At 42.3% G+C, this 10,096-nt stretch overlaps 1 long non-coding RNA gene across 1 annotated transcript; it reads left to right on the top strand.

The window, feature by feature from the left end:
- The first annotated feature begins 2,704 nt into the window (after positions 1-2,704).
- On the top strand, positions 2,705-9,098 carry LOC109778957 (uncharacterized). Its single transcript, XR_006672346.2, has 8 exons — positions 2,705-3,319; positions 3,425-3,577; positions 4,892-4,970; positions 6,007-6,204; positions 6,348-6,393; positions 6,952-7,078; positions 7,874-7,961; positions 8,821-9,098. It is a non-coding gene; the product is annotated as an uncharacterized lncRNA (long non-coding RNA).
- The last annotated feature ends 998 nt before the right edge of the window (positions 9,099-10,096 follow it).

The following is a 10,096-nucleotide window of genomic DNA, read 5'->3' as shown; positions in this document are numbered from 1 at the left end:
TCCGCGTTCAACACACATACAGCCCAGGGACATCTCCTCCTTCTTGATCCAGCAAGGGGAGAGGAGAAGTTGAGGGAGAGCTCCGGCAGCACGACGGCGTGGTGGTGGAGCTTGCAGTTCTCCAGCAGGGCTTCGCCAAGCACTACGGAGGAGGAGGAGGTGTTGGGGAGGGAGAGGGCTACGCCAGGGGAAGGGTGCGGCAGCCCTCCCACCTCCCCTCTATTTATAGGGGCAAGGGAGAGGGGGGCCGGCCCCCTCCAAATGGATCTAGAGGGGGCGGCGGCCAAGGGGGGAGGCTTGCCCCCCAAGCCAAGGAGAGCGCCCCCTTTAGGGTTCCCCCCAACCCTAGGCGCATGGACCCTAGGGAAGTGCTACCTCTTGAGCACTGCGTTGGTTTTCCCTTCAAGAGGAAAGGGTGATGCAGCAAAGTAGCGTAAGTATTTCCCTCAGTTTTTGAGAACCAAGGTATCAATCCAGTAGGAGGCCACACGCAAGTCCCTCGTACCTACACAAACAAATAAGAACCTTGCAACCAACGCGATAAAGGGGTTGTCAATCCCTTCACGGCCGCTTGCAAAAGTGAGATCTGATAGAGATGATAAGATAATATTTTTTGTATTTTTATGATAAAGACTAAAAGTAAAGAAAGCAAAATAAACAGCGATAGAAATAGCTACTTGACGGGAGATTAATATGATGGAAAATAGACCCGGGGGCCATAGGTTTCACTAGTGGCTTCTCTCAAGATAGCATAAGTATTACGGTGGGTGAACAGATTACTGTCGAGCAATTGATAGAAAAGTGCATAATTATGAGAATATCTAGGCATGATCATGTATATAGGCATCACGTCCGCGACAAATAGACCGACTCCTGCCTTCATCTACTACTATTACTCCACACATTGACCGCTATCCAGCATGCATCTAGAGTATTAAGTTCATAAGAACAGAGTAACGCATTAGGTAAGATGACATGATGTAGAGGGATAAACTCATGCAATATGATATAAACCCCATCTTTTTATCCTCGATGGCAACAATACAATATGTGTCGTTTCCCCTATTGTCACTGGGATCGAGCACCACATGATTGAACCCAAAGCTAAGCACTTCTCCCATTGCAAGAAAGATCAATCTAGTAGGCCAAACCAAACTGATAATTCGAAGAGACTTGCAAATATAACCAATCATACATAAAAGAATTCAGAGAAGATTCAAATATAGTTCATAGATGATCTTGATCATAAACCCACAATTCATCGGATCTCGACAAACACACCGCAAAAAGAGTTACATCAAATAGATCTCCAAGAAGATCGAGGAGAACTTTGTATTGAGATCCAAAGAGAGAGAAGAAGCCATCTAGCTAATAACTATAGACCCGAAGGTCTGTGGTAAACTACTCACACATCATCGGAGAGGCTATGGTGTTGATGTAGAAGCCCTCCGTGATCGATGCCCCCTCCGGCGGAGCACCGGAAAAGGCCCCAAGATGGGTTCTCACGGGTACAGAAGGTTGCGGCGGTGGAATTAGGTTTTCGTGGTGTTCCTCGTTGTTTTCGGGGTACATAGGTATATATAGAAGGAAGAAGTAGATCGGTGGAGCCATGAGGGGCCCACGAGGGTGGAGGGCGCGCCCAGGGTGCGCACCTACCCATGGCCTCCTCGTTGATTGCTTGACGTCCACTCCAAGTCCTCTGGATCACGTTTGTTCCAAAAATAACTCTCCCGAAGGTTTCATTCCGTTTGGACTCCGTTTGTATTCATTTTCTGCGAAACACTGAAATAGGCAAAAAAACAGCAATTTGCACTGGGCCTTGGGTTAATAGGTTAGTCCCAAAAATAATATAAAAGTGTATAAATAAGCGCATTAAACATCCAAAACAGAATATATAATAGCATGGAGCAATCGAAAATTATAGATACGTTGGAGACGTATCAAGCATCCCAAGCTTAATTCCTGCTCGTCCTCGAGTAGGTAAATGGTAAAAACAGAATTTTTGATGTGGAATGCTACTTAGCATATTCTTCAATGTATTTCTCTTTATTGTGGCATGAATGTTCAGATCCGAAAGATTCAAGATAAAAGTTTAATATTAACATGAAAATAATAATACTTCAAGCATACTAACAAAGCAATCATGTCTTCTCAAAATAACATGGCAAAAGAAAGTTATCCCTACAAAATCATATAGTCTGGCTATGCTCTATCTTCACCACACAAAGTATTTAAATCTTGCACAACCCCGATGACAAGCCAAGCAATTGTTTCAAACTTTTGATGTTCTCAAACTTTTTCAATCTTCACGCAATATATGAGCGTGAGCCATGGACATAACACTATAGGTGGAATAGAATGGTGGTTGTGGAGAAGATAATAAAGGAGAAGATAGTCTCACATCAACTAGACGTATCAACGGGCTATGGAGGTGCCCATCAATCGAGAAATAAGAATGACAGGCATCCTCCCGGCTCCTCAGCGATTTATGATTCCTAACCGTTGGATCGTTTTGCTTGATGCAATCTGGGCCATCGGATCGAGCCCTGGGACGACCTCGGCCATCGGATCAAAGAGGTGACCCTGTAGCAATGAATAGTGTCGTCCCGTTCGTGCCACCGCGCGTAATTCTGAAGAACCGCCGAGGGCATTTTCATCATTTCGCATACGGGGCTATAAAATGCCGGCTCCCATGGAGATAACCCTAGCCGCCTCACTCCCGCATCTCGCGCGTCGCCGCCTAGCTGCTCCCCACGCCACCGCCTGCGCTCACCCTCGCGTCGTCGCCTCCGCTCGCCCTCGCGCCGTCGCCTCCGCTCGCCCTCGCGCCGTCGCCTCGTCTCTTGCTCCCCCGCCCTCTCGATGCTCCGCAGCGCAACACCAGGAGAGCGCGAGCGCGAGCAGCCACGACCCTCTCCTCCTCTCCCACGCTCGTTCCCATGTTGCCTCTCTCATGCCGCCGCCGCCCCATCTCCTCTCGCACTTCCTGTCCTGCTGAGCCCGCCCTCCCGTGCTTCACCACCTGGCCGCCTCTCGCTTCGAGGGGTGAAGGACGTCGAGCAGATGAGTCCCACTGTCAACGGTGGTGAGGGTGACACACAACTCCGACGAGCTCGGCAGTGGGGAGACCGACGGACAACCCACGGTCGTCGCTTGCACGAGAAGGCGAGGGAGGCGACCTGATGCGAAGCGCCCACTCAGTGCTTCCCCGCCAAATCCAGCCGCCACCAGCTCGCTTCGGCCTCCTCATCTTCGTGCATCTCTGGGAAGAAGACAACCCAAGCTGAGTTGCCTGCCGAGCCGCAGTGAGAAGACAACGGTGAACGCCCTTTCCACTTCCCCCGTTTCCACTGTCTCTCTCTCTCAGATTTACCTATTCATCCAGTCGAGATTCGATCAGATGTGTCTATCTATTCATTTGCAGGGGGGCAGAACCCCAAGGGCAGAGTTGCAGTCCTCTAGAGCTGCGGGGAGGAAGAAGAAGAAGGCTCATATATATGCCTCTCTCAGGTGTGAACACTCTTCCCTGGAATCGAAGATCTGCCTATCCCTGCATCATGTAAAGTGCGGCCTGCAGGTATCCCCTTACTTCTATGTTGCTATGTGCCTGTTTTGTTCAAGTGCATACTGTGTTAGTTGCTACCTGCTGCAAGTATCTCTTTTCTTCTTCTATTCTCAGTCCTCCAGGCCTCTGCTTGCTTGTGCTCTTATTAATGCCATTTGTTAGCCTCGTAGGATTTTTAGTTTCTTCTTGTGGACGATCCTCAGGTCTAGCTAGATCACACATGCAGAATTTTTTTTGTCTTTATTGTTTTTTGTTACCTTGTTGTCAAAGAGAGATGTTCAGGTCTGGCTAGGTTCCAAAGAAGATATTCTTCTTTGATTTGTTTCTTGTTGTGGAGGAGCCTCAGTTCTAGCTAAATTCCAAAGAAGAGATTTTTTGGTCTTTATTGTTTTGTTAGTACCTTGTTGTCAAATAAAGATCTTTAGGTCTGGCTAGGTTCCAAAGAAGAGATTCTTCTTTGTCTTTGTTGTTCTGTTAGCGCTTACTGTGAAACATGGCCTTGGCTTTGCCTGGCAAAATACAATACTCCAGAGGAAATGGTACAGCATGGACGGATCTACGCCGTGGCCAGACCAGAAAAAATGATGGAGATGTGCTTGCTGGAAGTAACCTGACCTTTCAAAATCACCAATTAACATGCTTACATTCATTATTTGAGGTGGTGGTAGACAACGGCTGCCTGGCAGATAGTTCAAGTTAGGCCAAGTTCTCTTTTTTTGGTTGGATCTTAAGCATCGTCGGCTCTAAATTTGAGTTAGCTAGCCCATGTCGAGGAGATCATTAGAGGTGTCAGATCATGTGGAAACTTTAAATCTTTTATCTATGCTGAAAATGAAAATAGGTCATGCATTGTTTCTGGAAAGGTTCTTGCCTGTCTAAATCCTGCTAGGTGTGGGGCTTTTTTCGCATGCACGGTTACTGCTCTTATTCTTTTCTCTGAACTGGCATAGCATTGATCTGCTGTCAGGAAAGTGTATGCAGTAAATTATGTGAGGTTTTGTTTGATCTGGTCCAGTTTCTTCCTTGGATCAGGGTTTGGGTGCAATAAACTATGTGGCCTTTGATTTAATTTGGTGCATTGCAGTTAGAACACTTAATTTGTGTTTGTTTGGTCTGCTTGTTTTTTATTGCCATCTTCAAGTTTGTTTCCTGTGTTAGGTCCATGGTTTGGTCATCATGGCTCCTTTGGTAGCAGTCTTAGAGAGACTGGGATCTACATGTGCCTATTAGTGGTTCTTGCTGGTTACTGTTGCAGCATCAGTTGGTTTTCTATGTTCCTTGTTTTGGTTCTTGTTTTTTTACTTTCTGCTTGGTTGTTTGTTTCAGTTTGGAGATGAGACGTTGAGGCCCTTTGTGCTGTTGGAGGCTGCTGGGTACTGTTGGAGCCGTTTGGTTCATTCATATGGTAAGCACGCCTTTTTGCTATACTTTCTGATAAACTATTCTGACTATTCATGAATGTTTGTTCCTTTATTTGTTCACTCTATTTGTGTGATGGAGTATCAGGTGGCCTGCTGTTTTCATGTATATGAGATGCATGTAAACTGGAGATTTTCTTTTTTACTTCGGAACCAAAGAGATTATTTACCTAGCCGAAAGAGAAATTTCTTTGTACATATTGTTTTGCTTACATGTATATGAGATACACGTATATGGCTAATACCTGAAACATATGAACTGAGAGTCGTTCTTTTCTTCTTGGACATGTTGATATCTATCTCCTTTGGTATGGCATATCATTCTATATTATTTAACAAAATTCTTTGCTACCGGTGAAATATCCTAAACAATCTGGAAAACATATAGCTTGAATGGATAATCGTGTTCTGCTTAATTAAATGGAATGTTAGCCTACATAGTTTTAAGCCTCATTCATGTTCTTGCGTTCTGCTTCTACCTTATTAATGTCAGATCCTGAATGCATTAAGTGAGCAGTAAATACTTGCAACACTCTTACTCTCAAGGTAAGCCACAAATCACTCATTTGTTTACTGATGTTTATAAACATGCTGCTTTGTGCAAGTTACTGGGACTCCCGAAGTCTTAACAATACCACAGACTCTGGAATTAGGCATTTTTTTTGGCTGGAACAAGCCACAATTCAGTTTTAGTAACCACACCAATCTTTGTGCCTGGATACTCAGTGTAGTTCTTTGTTTGATTGAATGCCGCTCCTTCCATTTTGTGCTTATTATTTTGCATGACATGATTTGAGTTTAAGGGCATTTACAGACAATGCGATGTTGTCCTTAAATTCACGAAGATGAGCAATTAATAGTTGAACTGATTGTAGGCACATAAGGTTGCAAGAGCCACATGGTTGCACATGTAGTACTTGCCTCCTTGATTCTTCCTTACTCTCTTGATTTCCTTACCTGTACAGTGATTCTCTATTTCATTTACCTTATTATGTGTTTCCTTTTCTTATCATGTGTATGTAGGCAAATCAAGTGGGCACTGTCACTGAGGCCATAGAGGCTGTGAAACAGGCAAAGGATGCTCATTGGGGTGTGATGGTGTCGTATAGGTATGGGGACACGGATGATTCTTTCATCGCCGACCTGATTGTCGGTGCAACAACTGGACAGATCAAAGCCGGTGCCCCCTGCTGTGGAGAGTGCCTCATGAAATACAATCAGGTCTCAGTTGAATGCTTGCTGCCTTTTATGTGGTTACATGCACGGAAGTATTGGTCTAAAGTTATAGTACCATATGGTCATTCTAAATAGCTTCTTAATTTGTCTTGAATGGTCTTTGATGACCGTGTGCATTGTGTTTGCAGCTTCTAAGAATAGAGGAAGAACTTGGAAGCGAAGGGGTTTACGCTGGTAAAAATTGGAGAACTACCCCGAGCTGACTCGTGGCTCACTGGATTCCGCTGATGCGGTCCGGGGGGTTTCTGTAAAGATGTGTTTTGTGCTGGCTCAGCAAAGATAAAATTGTAGCATTTGTTTGTTAACGAAGGATCCTTAAATTCTCCCTTGAACCTCATACCTTGCCCTATTTTGCAGCTCAGGGTTGTAATTTGTCTAGGAGCCCGCTACTGGGTCAGGCGTGGTTAATTTTAGTTGCTCTGTTTCAGAAATGTTGCTTGTTCCTCAGTGTCTAGGACGACCAGTAAAAAAATTGTTGTTGGTAGTTGTCACAGCTCACAAGTAGATTTGGTGTACTGCGCATCATATATAAATGCTGCCTGTAGCCAAAGATTGAGTACCTCTAGATGGATAGATTCATTTGATTGCATGACCTGAATTTATGATACCCATTTTATAGTACAGAAGATGCACGAGGCATCTGTTTTTTGTCATAAAAATGCATAGGACCATTCCCCTTTTCTTGTATTGTTACCCACTTTGGAAGAGTAACATGTTATTGTGACGAATCAGGTTGTTATCGTGCTGAGGATGCTATGGGAAAACAGGGACATGTTTGATCTTGTTATCAGTGATGTGCACATGCCAGACATGGATGGCTTTAAGCTTCTTGAGCTTGATATGGACCTCCCTGTCATCAGTAAGTTCAAAAAAAATATTCATCTCATAGCTGCCCAATTTTTTTATCGGTCTTGGTAGTATGAGCCCATGAGGTACTTCTGTAAAGTACATACAAAGATGTACTATATATGTGCAAAGTATAAATTCAGTACACCGAATCCTATGACTTGTGTACCTCTAATTGAGGAGGGGGAAATGTCAAAGCAGTTAAAATAATCCTAAACAATCTGGAAACATATAACTTTGAATAGACATATATTATTTTGCTGAAGAGTTCAGTCCATGCATGTTTTTGCCATCTAATTTTATGTTATGGGCTGTATGGAGGTGATACTTCTAAGTCCTATGATGATTATAAAAACACCTCGCGCCCTGCTATTTTGTTATATTAGATGTTCTGCTTTGGCTAAATCAGATAAAGGCTTTAAGCATATTCAGTATAAATAATGACAGTCTTAATTTGGATAAATGAAATAACAAGAGCTTTAGACTAATGTGGAACAATTGGTAAAAATATAAATTTTTGGTTCTTGCCAGTTTAGTTAGTGGCCTATATGAATTCGATTTGGCCCACAATATTTTTGTACGGTTATTGATTTGATAGCGTATATTCTAAACTTAATTTTGTTAGCTCCTATCTGGCGTCCTATCATACCTTTGTATATGTCGCAAGCTTACTTTGTTCACGAGAGTTTCTCGATGTTTATGAAGAAAATATTTGGGTTCAGAGCACCTTCGGTTATAAGAATTTGTTTTCTAATTTTTGCTGGTCAGTCACAAAGCGTTAATTTTTGTTTTCTTTACAATTTTTCAGGAGTAATGGAATGTTAATTGGCTGGTGGCGGCATGTTCAACTATGGGAAATGATGAGCTCCTACTTTTATGCCAGCTCTATGTCGTAGGTGAGCTGCGACTTTCTACCCCACGTGTTTGTGATAATCGGTTAATCTCCAGAGGGAATTGTGATTGTGATTACTGATTAGTATATTTAGACATTGGCCATATTCGTTCGTACTCACCGCCCCTTTCATTTCTCCTCATTTCTTACATGTATTGGCCTCTGTATATACAACTGAAATTGATGTGCCAAACAACAAGAAGAAATAGCTATATATTGCAAGGTTTTGAATGCCATTTTATTAGAGTAGTTCTGAAATGTTGCCTTATTTTTTTCCATTTGTGTTGTTTCTCATAGTTTTAAACTAAAAGGAGGAACTATAAAAATTGTCTTTTATCTTTCATATTTTTTTATGTTGAAGCGGCTACGTAATATCTGTCCAAAGCGATTCTCTTTTAGATGCGGTGTCCGATGTATTCCACTTCCAGCTCAGTAGATGATACAAAGGTGTTATCCCTGTCTTATTTGTTTCATGATAGTTCACAAGATTCTCTTAATTAACATTTTGAGTATAGTCTCTTAAACAATCTGGTTAGAAGAAAAACTGGGATGACTCTATGGGGTATCCATTAATGTCTGAGGTTTCACAAGGAAATGAGTTTCTTGCATTCTCATGTTGAAAAGAATTAAAGAAACCTAGCAGAATATGTTGTCAAAGTTTTTAGTTCTTATTGGGTCCGTCCACCTATCAAGGTTTTGCCGAAAGTTATCAACTTGCTTTGTAGGCTTTGTATCATGTATCTTTGTTTGTGCAAGAAATCCAATTGGAATTTGTCTGTTGTCCTGCACATGTACTCTCTTTTATAGCTTATATATTTCAACCACTTACTTATGTTGTCTCTAAACCATTTCTTCCGACTCAGGTTGACCATACTATTGTGAGAATCTCGGCCAGGATCATTCTTTATATCATGTTGGTTCATCTTGGAATTCGTACAGCCGTTTATCGTCGAAGGATTTACTCACAGAACACAATCAGTGTGATTATGCTTTTCTACACTTCTGTCCAGAGCAATGGATATGTATTTTGTATTGTACGACTACCCTCTAATGCACTACTCAGCCTTCAGTCTCTCTATGTACAAATGACTTGATCTAATTATTGTGAATGACCTGTGGAGTGCGATGCTTCCTATATAAATGACTTGTTCTAATTCTGATTTATCATATTGCATAGCTTTTGACCTATTCCTTTTTCCAAACTTGATGCATCAAACTTTGAGCTGCTATATTGACAGCAAAGGTAAGATTCCAATGTACTCTCCTTCAACATGTACATGTTCACCTGCAGCACGGTCTTATGAACATGTTGAACTTGATGTTGCCTTATAATCTTGTGCCGATATTGAACTCCACTATGTCTTCTATCACAAACAAATGTTTTTTCTTCACTTCATTTTGTTATCATGTTTGAATGCGTACGCTAAACGTAGATTCCTACTAACTTGGCACTACTTGCTTCACCAAAACGTTGGGACCGGCATCCTCGCGCCATGGCGCGACCCCGATCTAGTAGATATCAATGTGAGTGAGTAGGGATTGCCATGCAACGGATGCACTAGAGCTATAAGTGTATGAAAGCTCAACAAAAGAAGCTTGCTCACGAAGACCTAGGGCATTTTGAGGAAACCCATCATTGAAATATACAAGCCAACTTCTATAATGTAAAATTCCCACTAGTATATGAAAGTGACAACATAGGAGACTCTCTATCATGAAGATCATGGTGCTACTTTGAAGCCCAAGTGTGGAAAAAGGATAGTAACATTGTCCTTTCTCTCTTTTTCTCTCATTTTTTTGGGCCTTTTATTTTTTTGGCCTCTTTTCTTTCTTTCTTTTTTTCGTTCCAGAGTCTCATCCCGACTTATGGGGGAATCATAGTCTCCATCATCCTTTCCTCACATGGGACAATGCTCTAATAATGATCATCACACTTTTATTTACTTACAACTCAAAAATTACAATTAGATACTTAGAACAAAATATGACTCTATGTGAATGCCTCCGGCGGTGTACCGGGATATGCAATGAATCAAGAGGGACATGTATGAAATAATTATGAAGGTGGCTTTGCCACAAATACGATGTCAACTACATGATCATGCAAAGCAATATGACAATGATGAAGCGTGTCATAAT

Source organism: Aegilops tauschii, chromosome 3 (genome assembly GCF_002575655.3).
Source record: "Aegilops tauschii subsp. strangulata cultivar AL8/78 chromosome 3, Aet v6.0, whole genome shotgun sequence".
NCBI classification, from domain to species: Eukaryota; Viridiplantae; Streptophyta; class Magnoliopsida; order Poales; family Poaceae; genus Aegilops; species Aegilops tauschii.
Note: the sequence above shows the minus strand (reverse complement) of the source record. Positions and strands in the feature narration are given on the sequence as shown.